The sequence below is a fragment of the Hemitrygon akajei genome, chromosome 5 (genome assembly GCF_048418815.1).
Source record: "Hemitrygon akajei chromosome 5, sHemAka1.3, whole genome shotgun sequence".
Taxonomy (NCBI): Eukaryota; Metazoa; Chordata; class Chondrichthyes; order Myliobatiformes; family Dasyatidae; genus Hemitrygon; species Hemitrygon akajei.
In genome coordinates, this window is record NC_133128.1 from 154985570 (window position 1) to 155004916 (window position 19347).

Consider the following 19347-nt stretch of genomic DNA (forward strand, 5'->3'; position numbering starts at 1 on the left):
GGTCTTGGCTTGAAAGATTGACTGTATATTCCCTCCGTTGATTTGCTGAGTTTCTCCAACGTTTTGTGTGTATTACTCAGGATTTCCAGCACCTGCAGAATCTTATGTGTTTATGACTGAAATCAATGTTGCTTTGAAGTCTCAAGCTTGGTGTATATGAAACTAACATACCCATGGTGGCACACATTTTGAACCATCTATTAGGCCAAATTTTAAGCAGGAAGGACAATGGGAATTGACAAATGTTATTTGTTGTTGTTGTTCAGTCGTTTAGTCGAGTCCAACTCCTCATGACCTCATGGACCATAGGGTTAGACACTGCTCCTGCCTAGGTTGGGACCTGGCTGGATTTGAATGTGCCTTAAAGTCCAGTGCTGATGCCACTATGCCACCAGCTGGCTCGGCAAATGTTATACCCAATATATTTGCCAAGAACTTTTAAATTTTCTTTCTCTAAAGAATTTGTTAATAATTGAAGGTGAAGGCGAGGTGAGTTGCTTTCTGATCAACTGAAAGGAAATATATTTTGAACAATTACATTATACTTGGATTAAAAACTGGTTAAAAGAAGAAATTGTCATTTTGCCATTATGTGTAGCATAGTTTTATTGCATAGTGCCTGTATATCTTTACAATCATTTGATTGATTTCTGTTTATATTTACTTTCAATGAACTGCACAGCATATTGTAGACTTGTAGACAACAGTTTATCAGATCACCGGCATTTATCATTATCCACCTATTCCATCACTCATTCAAAAATTCAAAACTGCTAAGCAGTTTTTAAAAAAATTTACACAATAAATAAATATGACATGGATTAGATGGGATAACAATTGTGACAGGCATAGACTAAATAGATGAAAAGTCTCTAATGTAAATTTCTTAATCTTGAAGTTAGGTACAGGATTAGACAAGGTTCCCAACCTTTTTTATGCCATGGACCCTTACCATTAACCAAGAGGTCTGTGGACTCCAGGTTGGGGACTCCTGTATTAGACTGAGACTTACCAAAATGTTGTTAGTTTGAGAATTGGTAAAAGATTTTACAATCAAATGGTGATCAAGACATTGATAGAAAAATCAGAATCTTAGTAAACTTGCTAAGAACTTTAAACATAAGATTGCAAGCAGATGCACTTTAATCTTTTTATACAGTTCTGGTTTTTTTAAGGAGAAAATCTACAAGTTACAACAAAATAGATCCAAAATACATTTGATATTTCTACTGTGCATAAAAGAATACAGTGAGTCCTTCATGCTTGATACCTTTAGTGCTTTTCCCAAATGTGGCTCAAGATGGAGAAGCCATCATTCACCATCTGAGGGAGGATGGGAAGTAGTAACCTAAAGGAAGTTTCTTTGGAGCTATCATCATCATCAGGTGCTATGCCCAGTTTGAGCTTTGCCATGGCCCACACACTCCTGTTTCGGGTCAAGTGGATCTATTCATTGGTATTCATTTCCAGTTCTCTGGCTACTGTCTCCATCATCATTTGTCGTTGCCTTCCTCTTGCTTTCTTCCCTTCATCTTTCCCATAATTACCGTGCATACTAACTCCTCTTTTCTAATCATATGTTCAATGAAATTACGTTGCCTTTTCATGATCTCATGCATTATTTCTCTTTTTGTGCTTGTTCTGATCACGACATCCTGGTTAGATATTTGTTTTGTCCATGATATTATTTGCATCATCCTCAAAAACCACATCTCTGCTGCTTCAGTTCATTTCCTCATGTTACTAGATATTGTCCAACATTCTGAGCCATATAACATAACTGGGTAAATGTAACATTTCAGTGCTCTGAGGCGGGTTGTCATGCCTAGTTTAGTGTTGGTCAGTATACTCTTCATTCTCATAAAGATGTCTTTTGTCATCCCTATTCTTCTTTCAATGTCCATGTCGCACCTGCCATCTGATGTCACCCAGCTTCCTAAGTAGCAAATGTTCTGTAGTTGATTTATGTCTTCCCCATTTATTCTCAGCCTGCAGGTAGGATTCTCCTTCTTTTTGGATATCACCATACATTGTCTTTTTGCAATTGATAGATAGACCCAATTTTGCACTTTCTTCAACTATTATATCAATTAAGTTTTGTAATTCTTCCTCAGTACTTGCAATTAACACAGTGTCATCTGCATATCTGAAATTATTGATGTTTTCACCGCCAACTTTGATTCCAAAGATGTCTCTTAATTTTTGTAATATTGTTTCACTGTACACATTAAACAAATTGGGAGAAAACACACCTTTGTCTAACGCCTCTCTTGATTTTCGTGAACTGACTCACTTCTCCATCTATTCTTACAGTGGCAGTTTGTTCCCAGTACAGATTTCTGATTAGGCGGAGGTCTTTCGAATCTAGATCTAGAGTTTCCTGTAATATTTCAAATAACTTATTGTGCTTCACTTTATCAAATGCTTTTGTGTAGTCGATTAAACAAACAAATCTTTTTGCACTTGAATAGCTCGTTCTGATAGTATCCTTAACATCAATATGTACTTTTGTCTTGCACAAAACCACATTGTCCTTTACCTATTTCAGCTTGTATCATACTTTTAGTTCTTGTCATCAAAATTCTTAGAAGTATCTTGGTGATATGACTCATTAAACTTATGGTCCTATGTAATTCACATTCTATTGCTCCAGGTTTCTTAGGCAGAGTGATAAATACTGATTTTTTTCATCTCTTCTGGTAATATTCCAGTCTCATAAATGTCATTGTTTAAATCAGTAAGTTTTTCAATTCCATAATCTTCAAGTGCAATAATTTGTTCTAATAATAATTCATCAGGACCTTCTGCCTTTCCTTTCTTCATCTTATTTATTGCATTACGAACTTCAGATTTTAAAGTACTTGGACCTTCAATGTTCTTAATTCCTGGTTTTTCGCCTTGATCATCTTCAAACAGTTCCTGAATATACTCAGTCCATCTGTTCATAATCTCATCCTTTTCCATGATAATGGTATTGTCCTTTGCTTTCAAAGATCCACCTGAAGAACAGTGGAGCTTTTTACCAGTGATATTCTTGATTTGCTGATGTAACCTTTTTGGATCAGTAATAGGGATTCTTTACAATTACTCACATTCCTGGTTTAACCATTCTTCTTTGGCTTTTTGACATAAGCTTTTAACTTTTTATCTAAGGACTTATATTCTATGGGATTTGCTTTCTTCCATTAGGTTTTTGATTTCATCTGTCATCCATTTATTCTTTGTGCTTTTTCTTTTTTAGGAATCACTGACTTTGCTGATTCTACCAAGGCATCCCTTAGAGAGCTAAACTTCATTTCTACATGATTACTATCATCTTCAACAGATTCTATTTCTAGACTTTGAAATCTATTCCTTCCTTCAATTGTAAATTTTTGTCTTAAGTTTTCTTCTTTAATTAATTGCAAGTAGTCAAGGGATTGTTCAGGTTTTTGCTTTAGGTTTGGAGCTATAGGAATCAATATTGAGGAGTTCAGTGGCTACTTTTTCCCACTTGTATATATCTGGTGTATGTCTTGTCAGTAGAACAAGTATTCCCAGAAATTGCAATGGAGAAGTTGCTACATTGTAAGGTATGATTCTGTGACTATGACATTGTTAAGCTTTTACCTGACCAGTTATTGATACAGCACTTTAATTTAGACAATAGTCCCTAGATTTTTGTGAGCAGAACTTGGCAATGTTGACTGGCAGGAAGCAACTTTGCCAAATTCAGTGTTTGAGTCAATGCCTGGTGGTCCATCTAGTTTTATTCCCCCTTTGTTTTCAATATAGTGGTAATGGTACAACTGATTAACTTAAGAGGGCATTTAAGAGTCAACCAATGAACGTTAGTGTTTAGAACAATCTGGTATTTTTAATGATCATCATTGCTAAGACCAGTTATTTTCTGCTTGTGTTTCACACTTTTAACTTAATTTGAATCCCAAAACTGTGAACTTTTAACTTGCATCTCTAGATTGTTAGTTCAGCTGGACTAAGTGCTACTCCACTGATCCATCGAATATATGGCTGAGTCTGGATTTCTGCATAGTGATCATCTGTGATTTAGGAACCTGAGAAGGATAACTTGAAGCATGTCAGAAATGAAGAAAGGTCACATGAATGATTTGGGAGCAGGAAGTGGGGGAAGAGCAACACATCAGTTAACTCTTCTCATGTATATCTCTGAGGTAGTTTTGTTATTCATCATGTAACACATGAAATTCTACTGGTGTCCAGATGAGGAATTCCATGAAGTCTGCCTAGTGCATTCTTTTTGAGCTGGCTAACTTGTGCTGCCTAAAAGAATTTCCGACAACAAATCATTTTTACCATAATTCTCAATCAGTCAATTAAAAGTGAAATGAGGAAGTTTGTCATGAGATTGAAGCGTGTGAAAAGAAACCTGCTAGTCACATTGGTGATAATATAATTTCTCTGGAACTTACAGAAGCACCAACAAAAACGCAAAATGAAATGCAGTGTTTGGATTTGTATCCGTCATAAATAACACCACCAATCTAAGTCTAAATTTGTAGCGTAACATAAAACAGCTGCCAAAGCCACAGTATGCTCATAAACCCTTTGGCATGTGAAGATTTATTACAAAGTGTCCTGTAGGCATTGGAGAAGTTTCTGATTTGCTAAATTCTATTGTGTCTTTGCATTGTTCATAACCAACTGATAAAGGATTTTTAAAGAATTAGTAATACTTATTTTTGCCCACGTGGCACCAGAATATGTGGATACTGGATCGACTCTATAGCCATGTGAGGACCCATCAACAGAACATTATACTTGACTCAAGTGATTGCACTACTATAAAAAATAATAACATGAATGTGAAGGATTTATTTCCATTAACAGAGTCTTCAATAATGTAAGGACAAAGAGTTAATGTAACCATTCTAAAATTATTGGTCACAACACTTTTTGGTCAGCTGCAGTGAGGAGAATCTGAGTCGACAAATCTTTGAGGTTTTATTTTTTCATTCTTGCAGTCACAAAATAAGAACTTCACAGGGATCACAAGACAGCTTATTACTTCTCTTCACCCCCCCAGGGCTGGGTACTGCTGGAAAAAGCCTCTTCCACATTGAATGAAGTTATGGGAGTGAAGGTTGGAGTTACAGTGACTGACCTAATAGAGAATCAACTGTAATGACTACTTTTACTACTTCCATATCTGAAGCTCCACTAGAAACTATCCTTTGAGCTCTGATATTTTTCATTGATAAGGTGCCTGTCAACAACATCATGCTGTTATGCTTTGAATGGAACACTTAGCTATAAGTTTCTCAGTAGAAGTCCCCAAAGTTTATGAGTTTTCTGACCTGTGTTGCACATGAACTCCAAAAAAACAATGACATATTAAAGTTTGTGCTACCATAACAGTCCCATTCAACTGAATGGGAAAAGTTGGCTGCTGAGAGAAATTTATTGGAGGTTTTTTAAAATTGTATTTAGGCTGTGTATGTGCTCTTTACAAATAATTTTTCAATATTATTTCTATTTTTGATAGATTTGTGTAATTTTATGGATGCAAATGCATTAACATTCATAACACTAACAGCTTTGACAACCATGTTCCCAGTGTCCGTGGTCATGCCTGAGGAAGTAGTGTGGTCTAATTGCTCGTGAGAGAGTGAGACCTCCGTCTGTCATGGATGTTGTGTCCTAGCTGTCTGGACACACAAGCTTGCAAGCAGCGATTTTGGGGCAGTATGAATCTATCCAGTGTTAACTTATCTCCATTCTCCTGATGATTATACTGTCATTAATTTGTCAGATTTTTTGATAAAGAGGAAAAAACTTCCTATACTGAAACATTGGTAAGACAGAAAATACAGGAAATAAATTTTAAGTTGAGCAGCATCTGTGGAGAGCAAAATAGAAATTACGTTTCCATTCCAAGGAGCTAGGCAAAGTGAAAAAGCAGGCATGTTTGAAATTTCAGAGAAGGCAGGAGGTGGAGAGAGTTAATATCTATAAAGTGGCGACCAAGGGAATCTACTGTAGATAACACAAATGCTAATGGTGCTCTCTCAGAGTGGTGATGAAGCCTTGCTAATAATACTGATCTCTGCTGATGCAAGCAAAAAGAAAGTTGATAGAAAAAAGAATTGCTGGAACTGTGAGATGCAGAACACAAAATCTACAGAAATAAAAGAGAATGCTAGGAATATTAGGTAGATTATGCAGAGAAATTAAAACTGAATTAATATTATAGGGCAATGACCTTGCACCAGAACTGGACATCTCTGACAGAAAATGACAAGCTGGTGAGTTACTTCATTTTCCAGATCTTGTAAAATGCGTATTTCTTCTGGAATATTTTGTTGTTTTAAACCTCAGATTCATCATTACGAAACTACTTTGACAACAAATAATAAGTGCTTTTGTGGCAACATGAGATATCCAATGTTACATCTTCCTTGTTTCAAGATAGAAGATTTAGTTTTCACCAGGTGTTGTGAATTCTTTTGTAAACTAATATGACTCAGTTTAATCTGCAATTGCGACTGACAGTCAACATCACTCTTGACTAAAAGTCCTTGGATTACTGAGCATTACCTTCATTACAAAATATTTTTAAAAATTTGGTGTGTTAAATTGGAACTGATCAATATTCATTTGGATAAAGTTTTAGATAACGGAATGCTGTCTTCAGTATCATATAAAAGACAATTTAAGTACAGTATATCCTCTTACTATTCCTCTAAGATTTTCTATGGATTTGCACCACAAATCTATTTCTAGTCACGCCATTACAGGAAGAATGTTGAGGTTTTGGAGAGTTTGGAGAAGTAGTTTACCTGGATTCGAGGGCGAGTACTATGAGGTAAGTCTGGACAAATTTGGGTTGTTTTTGCTGGAGCATTGGATGCTAAAGGGAAACCTGATAGAGGTTTTTAAGATCATGAGAGGCATAGTTAGGAAAGACAGCTGTTAACTATTCCCCAGGGTTGAAATGACTAATACCAGAGGGCATGCATTTAAGATGAAGGGAGTAAGTTCAAAGGAGATGTGTGGGGGCAAGAATAGTAGGTACCTGCAATGGACTCAGGGTGGGGAGGGTGATAGTAGAGGCAAGTACAAGAGGGATGTGCTCTTGAATAGGCATATGATTGTACAGGAAATGTAAGGATATGAACATTATATAGGCAGAAAGAATTCGTTTAGTTGGGCATTTGGTTGCTAATATAATTAGTCCGGCACAGCATTGTGGACCAAAGAACCTGTTCCCATTTTAAATTCTTAATGCAGTGTGAAGTTAAACAAATACCATCTTGCTGGCAGTTGCTTCTGGAGTGAAGCCTACTTATTATTCATTTCCAGTTACGCATTCCTCTTGTGTAAAGAGGAATGTGTAAATGGACAGGTACAATAGGTTCATTTAAGAAGCACCTGGATAGGATACATGAAGGGGTGAGGTTTAGAGGGATATATGTTTTGTCCTCTTGTAAATTGTTTATTGTAAATGTGTTTTAAAATTCTGAATTAATGGGGACCTTACATGTCTGCTTGTCCACCTTTATCCTGTCAGATCCGTAAAAGATATAACAAATTTCAATAAGATTCATGAAAAATAATTCAAGAATATATACTGTGTAATTAAGATGAAGTTTCATTGTTTATCATGAACTTCTTTTTGGAATGAGCGTAATTACTTGATGATAGAAATGTCAAAGCTGTGGCAACACAGACTTTTAGATGTCAAATTTAATAACCTTTTAATGACACATCATTCTTTTATGTTGGGTGTATGGATTTCAAAGGCGACCTTAAACTCGTGCTTTGAGGCACAGCTATATGAGCATAATAGGTAACCTTATAAATTAAGATTCAGGAGAATTTGGACTAAGCCATAAGACCCAGAGATCTAGAAATGAAAATTCAACCTACCTGTACTGTCACTTGCAGGGATCTGCTGACTTGTCCTTCTGTGCATGAATATGCCTTAGGGCCTTGCCTTTACTACGTACATGCCACCCTTATTTTACCTTACAAAATGCATCACTTTGTGCTTAACAGGACTAACTTTGAACATATATTGCTATACTCCGCTATCCAGCTATCAATATCAAGCTGCAGTCTAAGACAATCCTTGATATCTTCAACACAAATTTTTATGCTATCTGAAAAATTTCTAATCATACATCCTCCATTCACATCCAAGAAACTGATGTATATAATACCAAGTGTACCAGCACTGGTCCCTGTAAAACACTACTAGCCACAGACTCCCAATTAGAAATGGTAACCTTCAGCCACCACCACCTTCTGCCTTCAATTACCAAGCCAATTTTGGAACACTTCGCATTTGGTCCCATATGGTCTAAACATTTGGATCAATGTACCTTGTCCAATGCCTTACTAAAGTCCATATGAACATCTAATAACCATCCTTCATCAACATGTCAGATGTATCATTATTACAGTGAAGTAAAGGGAATTACAGAGGTATGAGAGAGGAGTTGGCTAGAATTGATTGGAAAAGAACACTGGCAGGGGTGATGGCAGAGCAGCAATGGCTGGAATTTCTGGAAGCAATTTGCAAGGCACAGGATATATATGTCCCAAGAAGGAATAAATATTTAAAAGGAAAGATGACACAACTATGGCTAATAAGAGAAGTCAAGGCCACCATAAAAGCCAAAGAGAGGGCATATAATGGAGAAAAATATAGTGGGATGTTAGAGGATTGGGAAGCTTTTAAAAACCAACAGAAGGCAACTAAAAAAAGTAATTAAGAAGGTAAAGATGGAATATGAAAGTAAGTTAGCCAATAATATTAAAGGGGATACCAGAAGTTTCTATGGATACAGAAAATTAAGAGGTGAGAGTGGATATTGGACTGCTGGAAAATGATACAGGAGAGGAGGTTATGGGGACAACAAAATAGTGGATGAACTGAATAAGTATATTGCATTGTATATTGTTATTGTGGAAGACACTAGCAATATGATGGAAGTTCTAGGTGTCGGGGGCATGAAGTGGATGAAGTTACCATAACTAAAGAGAAGATTTTTGGGAATCTGAAAGGTCTGAAGGTAGATAGTCACCAGGACCAGATGGTGTGTACCACCCCAGAGTTCTGAAAGAGGCGATTGTGGAGGCATTACTAATGAACTTTAAAAAATCTCTAGGTTCTGGAATGGTTCCAGAAGACTGGAAAATTGCAAATGTCACTCCACTCTTCAAGAAGAGGAAGAGGCAGAAGAAGGGAAACTATAGGCCAGTTAGACCCAGTCCCAGTTGGTCCCAGTTGTTGGGAAGATGTTGGAGTCAATTATTAAGGATGAGATCTCAGGCTACTTGAAGGCACATGATAAAACAGGCCATAGTCAGCAAGGTTTCCTCAAGGGAAAATCTTGCCTGACAAATCTTTTGGAATTCTTTGAAGAAGTAACAAGCAGGATAGATGAAGGAGAATTGGTTGATATTGCATACTTGGATTTTCAGAAGGCCTTTGACAAGGTGCCACACAAGAGGCTACTTAAGAGCCCATGGCATTACAGGAAAGATTATAGTATGGATAAAGCAGTGGCTGACTAGCAGGAGGTAAAGAGTGGGAATAAAGGGAGCATTTTTCTGGCTGGCTGCTGGTGAGGAGTGGTATTCCACAGGTGTCTGCGTTGTGACTGATTGTTTTTACGTTATATATTAATGATTTTGATGAGGGAATTGATGGCTTTCTTGTGAAGTTTGCAGACAATATGAAGATAGGTGGAGGGACAGGTAGTTTTGAGGAAGTAGAGAGGCTACAGAAGCACTTAGACACATTAGCAGAATAGGCAAAGAAGTTGCAGATGGAATCCTAGGGTAGAAGGAGATGAGTTATTAACTTCAAACTTTCTGCATAATCACTCAAAGAGTTGGAACTGCATGTGCATGTAATGAGAGCTGTATAACTCATTTCCTTCTACCTTAGGCCACAAACTTATCAATCACCCATGCTGTGGACACTTTCTGGAGGTCCAAGAACTGTATGTGCCACGACTGCTAGACTAAGTGTGTAAATGTAGGAAGGGACTATGTTGAAAAATAAATGTACTAGGTTTTCTAAAATAGCCCCCTTCTAAAACTTAGGCCACAATCTTATCAATCACCTCTCGTATTTTCTAAATAGAGAGAAAATACAAAAAAATAAGCCATAAAGGGACTTGGGAGTGCTTGTACAGGATTCCCTTAATGTTAATTTGCAGGTTGAGTCTGTGGTGAGGAAGGCAAATGTAATGTTAGCATTCATTTCAAGAGGACTAGAATATAAAATTGTAGGCTGTATCTTGGGTAATGATGAGTCTGAGTACAGAGAGAAAATTAAGAACCTGGTGGCATGGTGTGAAGACAATAACCTATCCGTCAATGTCAGCAAGACAAAGGAATTGATTGTTGACTTCAGAAGGAGTAGCGGACCGCACTACCCCATCTACATCGGTGGTGCTCAGGTGGAACAGGTCAAAAGCTTTAAGTTCCTCAGGGTGAATATCACAAATGACCTGACTTGGTCTAACCAAGCAGAGTCCACTGTCAAGAAGGCCCACCAGCTCCTTTACTTCCTGAGAAAGCTGAAGAAATTTGGCCTGTCCCCTAAAACCTTCACTAATTTTTATAAGTGCACCATAGAAAGCATTCTTCTAGGGTGCATCACAACCTGGTATGGAAGTTGTCCTGTCCAAGACTGGAAGAAGCTGCAGAAGATTGTGAACATAGCCCAGCACATCACACAAACCAATCTTCCATCCTTGGACTCACTTTACATCACATGCTGTCGGAGCAGTGCTGCCAGGATAATCAAGGACAAGACCCACCCAGCCAACACACTTTTTGTCCCACTTCCCTCCAGGAGAAGGTTCAGGAGCATGAAGATATGTATGGCCAGATTTGGGAACAGCTTCTTTCCAACTGTGATAAGACTGCTGAACAGATCCTGACCTGGATCTGGGCCGTACCTTCCAAATATCTGGACCTAACTTGCACTACCCTACTTTCCCTTTTCTATTTTCTAATTATGATTTATAATTTAAATTTTTAATATATTTACTTTGATTTGTACTTCAGGGGGTGCGAAGCGCAGAAACAAATATCACTGTGATGATTGCACGCTCTAGTATCAATTGTTTGGTGACAATAAAGTATAAAAGCAATGATGTAATGTTGAGACTTTATAAAGCACTGGTGAAGTCTCACTTGGAGTACTGTGAGCAATTGTGGGCCCCTTATCTTAGAAAAGATGTGCTGAAACTGGAGAGGTTTCAAAGGAGGTTCATGGAAATAATTCCAGGTTTGAATGGCTTGTCATATGAAGAGCATTTGATAGCTCTGGGCCTGTATTAACTAGAATTCAGTAGAATTAGGGGTGATTTCATTGAAACCTATCGAATGGTGAAAGGTCTTCATAGAGTGGATGTGAAATGGATGTTTCTTATGGTGGGAGAGTCTAAGACCAGAGGACACAACACAGCCTCGGAATAGAGTGGTACTTGGATGTTGCATACTTGGATTTTCAGAAGGCCTTTGACAAGGTGCCACACAAGAGTCTACTTAAGAGCCCATGTCATTACAGGAAAGATTCTAGCATGGATAAAGCAGTGACTGACTGGCAAGAGGCAAAGAGTGGGAATAAAGGGAGCCTTTTCTTGGTGGCTGCCAGTGATTAGAGGTGTTCCACAGGGGGCTATGTTGGGAGTGATTCTTTTTACATTATATATTAATGATTTGGATAATGGAATTGATGGCTTTGTTGCAAAGTTTGCAGATGATATGAAGATAGGTGGAGGTAGTTTTGAGGAAGTAGAGAGGCTACAGGAGGACTTAGACAGATTAGGAGAATGGGCAAAGAAAAGACAGATGGAATACAGTGTTGGGAAGTGTATAGACATGCACTTTGGTAGAAGAAATGGAAGGATTGATTATTTTCTAAATGGAGAGAAAATACAAAAAAAAAACTGAGATGCAAAGGACTTTGGGAGTCTTTGTGCAGGATTCCCTAAAGGTTAATTTGCAGGTTGAGTCTTTTGTGAGGAAGACATTTTAGCATTCATTTCAAGAGGACTAGAGTATAAAAGCAAGGATGTAATGTTGAAACTTTATAAAGCACTGGTGAGGCATCACTTGGGAGTATTGTGAGCAAGTTTGAGGCCCCCTATCTTGGAAAGAATGTGCTAAAACTGAAGAGGGTTCAAAGGAGATTCACAGAAATTATTCCAGGATTGCATGGCTTGTCAAATAAAGAGTATTTGATGGCTCTGGCCCTGTATTCACAAGAATTCAGAAGAATGATGGGTGACCTAATTGAAACCTACCAAATGGTGAAAGGCCTTGATAGAGTGGATGTGGAGGGGAGTTTCCTATGGTGGGAGAGTCTAAGACCAGAGGACACAGCCTCAGAATACAGGGGTGTCCTTTTAGAACAGAGATGAGGAGGAATTTCTTTAGCCAAAGAGTGGCGAATCTGTGGAATTCTTTGCCACAGGCAGCTGTGGAGGCCGAGTCTTTATGTATATCTATGGCAGACGTTGATAGATTCTTAATTGGTCAGGGCATGACTGGATAAGGGGAGAAGACAGGAGGCTGCGGCTGAAAGGAAAATTGGATTAGCCAAGATGAAATAGTCTAGCAGACTCAATGGGTCAAATGGCCTAATTCTGCTCCTATAACTTATGGTCGTTTATACCGAGTTATCTCTTTAGAATAAAAAAGACAGGACTTTTCATGAAGAAATGCTCACATTTCCAAATCAGCCCTTGCCTTTTGAAGAGTAAGTAAATCCTGCCCTTAGAATTTTTTTAATAATGTCCCTTCTTCTGATGTAAGACTCGCTGACTTTGCTTTATCCCTGCTGCCCTTCCTAATTAAAGGAATCACATTTGTTATTCTTCATTCATCTGGTACCTTGCCTGTGGCTAACAAAGATGCAAATATCTCCAGCAGTCTCAGTAGTCTCAGTAGTCTCCTCCCTTAATTCCCATAGCAGCCAGGGATAGATCTCATCTGTTATAAAGGTGGATAAGTTATCAAAGCCAGATATCATGGCTTTGAGAATTTATCCACCCTTGTGTGCTCCAAGACATTTGGCACTCCTCCTCCTTCAGGCTAATATGCTCCAGATTACCTCTCCCTGAATTATCCACCTACTATGTCTTTCTTTTTAGTGAATACAGATGAGATATAATCATATAAAAATAACTGACATCTCCTGCCTCCACACACAAATAGTTCCTTTGGTCCCAAGGGGACCTACTGTTTCATTGCTTACCTTGTTGCTCCAAATATTTTGATATAATGCCTTGAGATTTTTCTTGTCTGCCAGAGCTATTTCTTAGCCCCTCTTCACTTTCCTAATTTTTTTTAAGTACTCTCCAACATGCTCTGTACTTCTCAAGGATCTCTCCCCTTTTATGCTTTGCTTTTTTGCTTCATCAAAGCTTTCATCTTCCAAAGTTTCCTAATCTTGAACTTTAGCCTTATGGGAACATTTTGGCTCTGAACTTCTATTATTTCACTTTTAAAAGATTCATATTAAATGCTGTTCTACCTTCAACCAGATGCCCCCAGTCTTTTTTTCCAGGTCCTGTCTTATTGGTTTTCCCCAGTTCAGCACCTTAACTCCTGATGATCTCCATCTCTTTCCATGATGACCTTGACCTTGCAGGGTTATGATTGCTACCCAGAAAATACTCCCACACTTGCACTTCCATCCTTTGCCCCAATAAATAACATCCAACCAAAAATAATTAATTTCATTTCTAAAATTTTTACCTGAATCAGCATCTAGTGTTTTATGTGGTACTGACTATGGCCACTCTTTGCAAGGTAATGATGTTTCCTTCTTTCTTTCCTGGCTTTGATTTTTATTGCCTTCCACTTACCCCCAGATACTCTGAAGAGCAGAGTAAATTGATCAATCAATTTACTCTGCTCCACCCAATCAATTCCAACCAAAATCATCCCAACTTCTAAATTCCAGGGAATATACAGTAAGCCTATGTTAAATCATGAACTATTGAGGAAATGTTGCATATTTGTACTGAATTTCTTTCCAAGGCCAATAGTATTCCTTTCTAGAATGCATTATATTTCAGATGTCACCTAAACAGCTGTAATGATCATATAATGATCATTTACATTTTATCAGTATAAATAAAGGACAGCATATTATTGGCATGTTTGTTTAGGGTCTCAGCCCTTTATCTCTAAATAATTTTGTCACTGGTAGCTATGCATTAGTAGGAAGATTGTATGGGTGAACTTATATTTGGTGTTAATATTAATCAACTGATGGTATTTTAAGGTCATAGCTGGGATGGGGTAGAGAGGATAAGATGCCCCTACCTATTGAATACTTCCAATGGTGTGTGTCTCAAATAGCCACTGACAACCAAGTCCAGCTCCTGGCCTTTACATGTGGCTTAGCTACTAAGCCTGGTGGAATCATTTCTACTGACAGGAGAAGAGGCAAAGGCCAGTTACTGGCACCTTAAAACCAGTTGCTCTGGGCAGATAGGGTTCATCCTTCATGGTTGGCAGCTCGTCTAGGGGAATAGAAGGAGAACTCTAAACACAAGAAAGTCTGCAGATGCTGTAAATCCAACAAACACACTGGAGAATCTCAGCTGGTCAGGCAGCACCTATGGAAATGAAGTTGATGTTTCGGGCCGAGACCCTTCTTCAGGACTGAAAAGGAAGGGGGAAGATGCTAGAATAAAAAGATGGGGGGAGGGAAAGGAAGATAGCTAGAAAGTGATAGGTGGGTTGGAAAGATAAAGGGCTAGAGAGGAAGGAATCTGATAGGAGAGGAGAGCGGACCTTGGGGAAAGGGAAGGAGGAGAGGAACCAGGGGGAGGGGATAGGCAGGTGAAAAGAGGCAAGAGTGGGGAACATAAGAAGAGGGGAGGGGGAGCTATTTCTTCTTATCTCATGTCTTTCTTTTCTTTTCAAGGTGGCTGGGATTCTGTCAGAATCCGTGATCTACAGCTACACTTCAAACTATGGTTCTTCATGAGTGGTGGGCTTTTGTACCAACTGTGTGGCCTGGCATTTCTGTATCTTAAGTTGTGGCCTGGAAGATGGGCAGCCCCATAGATGACTCGGTTCCTCACCAGTGTTACCAGCTGAAGTGTCGTGGGAGACTGAAACATCAAGACAGCAGGCGGTGGTCACTGGCATCCCAAGAAGGCCTCTGTACTCAAGCGATACTCTCTCTCTTTTGATGGTGAGTGAGAGCCTGTTGGTCCTTGAGTTGGGGTCTTGGAGAAGCGACAAGGAAGACTGTGACATCAGAACGGTGAGCTGCTGGTCTCCCGCTCTCGTTGTTGCAGGAGCAACCTTCCTCTCCCTCGCTGGTGAGAGACAGCCTGCTTTGAGATACCTAAGCGCTGGGTTGTGGACCGTAGTTTTTGATGGACTCTAGATCGAGGTCTCTTTGCGGACTTTCACTCTTGCTTTCATGGTGGGGGGTGCTTTTGCTGGGGCAAGTGGGGAGAGGGGGAAGGTCAAAGCTTCCGCTGCTGCTTGTGCGTGGGAGGGGGAGGGGGACTTCAGTGTCCTGATGTTTCTGTCATTCATTCTTATGGTTTTTTTTTTGTTTCATGGATGTCTGTGAAAAGTAAGGATTTCAGGTTGTATTGACTCTAACTTCTTCCCAACCACTGAGGTCAGGCTAACTGGTCTAAAATCTTATTTCTGCTGCCTCTCTCCTTTCTTAAAGAGTGGAGTGACATCTGCAATTTTCCGGTCCTTTGGCACCATGATTCTTGAAAGATCATTACTAATGCCACCATAATCTCTACCACTACCTCTTTCAGCACTAGATTGCAGTTCATCTGGTCTGGATGACCTATGCACCTTTAGGCCTTTCAGCTTTTTGAGCACCTTCTCCTTTGTAATAGCCACTGCTTTCACTTCTCTTCCCTTAAACCCTTCAACACCCGGCACACTGCTAGTGTCTTCCACAGTGAAGTTTGTTTAGTTCATCTGCCATCTCCTTGACCCTATTATTATTTCTCTGGCCTCATTTTCTAGCAGTCCTATATCCATTCGCATCTCTCTTTTATTTTTTATACTTGAAAAAAAATTTCTATCCACCTTGATATTGTTTACTAGCTTGCTTTCATATTTAATCTTTTCTCTTCTAATGATTCTTTTAGGTACTGCCTGTAGGGTTTTAAAAGCTTCTCAACCCTCTATCTTCCCATTAATTTTTGATCTGTTGTATGCCCTCTTTTTTGCTTTTACATTAGCATTGACTTCCTTTGTTCCAAATAGCATTGTACTATTTTGCCATTTGAATATTTCTTCATTTTTGGAATACATCTATCCTGCACTTTCCTCATTTTCCCCAGAAACTCAAGTCATTGATGTCATCCCTGCCAGCATCTCCTTCAAATTTACTTTGGCCAATTCCTCTCTCATACCACTGTAATTTCCTTTACTCCACTGAAATACTGCTACATCATTCTTTATACTTTCTCCCTGCCAAATTTCAAATTGAATGTAGTCATATTGTGATCACTGCCTCCTAGGGGTTCCTTTCCTTTAAGCTCCCTATTCACATCCAGTTCATTACATAACACCCATTCCAGTATAGCTGATCCCTTAGTAGGCTCAACACACTGCTCTAAAAAGCTATCTCATAGGCATTCAACAAATTCACTATGATGAGATCCATTACGAACCTGATTTTCCCAATCTACCTGCACGTTAAAATCTCCCAGGACTATAACACTGCCCTCTTGATACACCTTTTCTATTTCCCATTGTAATCTTAGTCCACATTCCAGCTACTGTTGGAGGCCTGTATATAACTGCCATCAGGGTCCTTTTACCCTTGCAGAGCAGATCCTAACCCAATTTTATGCCTTCAAATAACTGTTAGTTGCCAGTCTTTAATACTAAATGCAGGCAAAAGCTATTACAGTGCCTTGAAGAAGTAATTAGCCCACAACTACTTTCACATTTTACTGTCTCATTTTCTAAATAGAGAATATATTCAAGTGGGATTTTTTTTGTTTATCTACAAAACTTTGTGCATCATGCCAAATCCAAACAAAAATTCCAAAACATGTCAACAATTTACTAAAAATTAAAAACCAAAGTTGTGAGGCTGAAGATGTATTCATCCCCTTTGTAATTAAAAAGTGAAAAAAAAATGAAACCACTGCCAAACTACCTAACACGAGGAAATCTGCAGATGCTGGAAATTCAAACAACACACACAAAATGCAGGCCAGGCAGCATCTATCCTCCAACCTTATATTCTGGCTGGGTAGCCTCCAACCTGATGGCATGAACATTGACTTCTCTAACTTCCGTTAATGCCTCTCCTCCCCTTCTTACCCCATCCCTGACAATATTTAGTTGTTTGATTTTTTTTCTCTCTCTCTGCCCATCACTCTGCCTGTTCTCCATCTCCCTCTGGTGCTCCCCCCTCCTCCTTTCTTTCTCCCATCCCATGATCCTTTCTCTTCTCCAGCTCTGTATCACTTTCGCCAATCACCTTTCCAGCTCTTAGCTTCATCCCACCCCCTCCAGTCTTCTCCTATCATTTCGCATTTCCCCCTTCCCCCCATTACTTTCAATTAGCATCTTTCCTTTCAGTTAGTCCTGACGAAGGGTCTTGGCCTGAAACATCGACAGTGCTTCTCCTTATAGATGCTGCCTGACCTGCTGTGTTCCACCAGCATTTTGTGTGTGTTGCTAAACTACCTAGATCAGGTCGCTCCTCTAAATGTAGTTGCCAGAGAAGAATGGCACTTGTAAGAGAGGCTGCTGTGATGCCAGTAGTCAGTCTGAATGAGCTTCAGAATTCAATGTCTGCAACTGGAGAAGAATTTCATGGCTCCACGAGTGAGTGAGTGAGTGAGTGAGTGAGTGAGTGAGTGTGTGTGTGTGTGTGTGTGTGTGTGTGTGTGTGTGTGTGTGTGTGTGTGTGTGTGTGTGTGTGTGTGTGTGTGTGTGTGTGAGAGTGAGTGAGTGAGTGAGTGAGTGAGTGAGTGAGTGAGTGAGTGAGTGAGTGTGTGTGTGTGTGTGTGTGTGTGTGTGTATATATATATATATATATATATATAGCAGAGAAACAAGGAGGAAGTAGGAAGTCCTGGCTTAAAAAAAGTAGCATATCCATGCCTGTAAAGACTTTGCAAAGAGTCGCTTAGTCACTTAGAATATACTGTAAAGATGTGGAATAAGGTGTTGTGGTCAGATGAGTCTAAAGTGGAACATTTTAGCCTCAACACTAAGTGGTAAGTGTGGCTTTAATCTAATACTGCGCATTAGTCAGGAAACACCATCCCTTCTGTAAAGTATGGCAGAAGTAACACCATGTTGTGTGGATGCTTTTCAGCAGCAGGTCTGAAAATCTGCTGAGCATTGATGGGAAGATGAATACAGAGAGATCCTGAATAAAAACCTGCTAGCCTCTTCCAGAAAGCTTAAACTGAAAGGATGTTCATCTCTCGGTAGAAAATTTGTCCTTTACTGGCCCAGTCAGAGTTCTGACCTTAACCCCATTGAACATTTCTGACAAGACCTCAAGATTGCTCTCCACTGCTGCTCACCAACTAACCTGGCACGGATTGAGCAATTTTACAAGGAGGCATAGACAAACCTTGCTCTATCACATTGTGCAAATATAATTAACTTACCCATAAAGACAACTGGCTGTAATAGCTATGACAGGTGATTCAACTAAGCACTGAGGAAAGGGTGATAAATGATTTTGACCTGCTGACATTTCAGTTTTTGAATGTTTAGTTTTTCATGCTTTACAATTTTATTGGGCTCTACTGTGGAAAGAAAAAGAAGCATGTGATTTTAAAATAAAAATTCTCAGTTAAATTGATCAAAATCCCTGGTTGTAATACTCATTTATGTGAACACAGGGTTGGGTGCTGAATGCTTTTACAAGGCATTGTAATTGTCAACTTAAATTTAAGGGCAAGAATATAAATTCAATTAATAGTTCATTTCCTTAATCAAAGTTCTGTTGAAGTCACAAACAACTACCTTTAACCTAAGTAAAGAGTCTTAGGGATTCTCATTTGGCAAAAAAGACCTTAAAATTTGCATAATCCTTTAGTCCCTACTGAGTCCTCTCCTTTACTTCCTGTATACCCATGACTGTATATACCTACAGCTCCAATCTGCTAATCAAATTTGCTGATGACACTACTTTAATTGGCCTTATCTCAAACAATAACAAGGTGGCCTACAGGGAAGAAGTCATCTCTCTGACTCAATGGTGTCAAGAAAGCAATCTCTCCCTCAATGTCGCAAAAACAAAGTAGCTGGTTGTGGACTACAGGAGGAATGGAGATCGGCTAACCCCTATTGACATCAATGGATCTGGGGTGAGAGGATAAA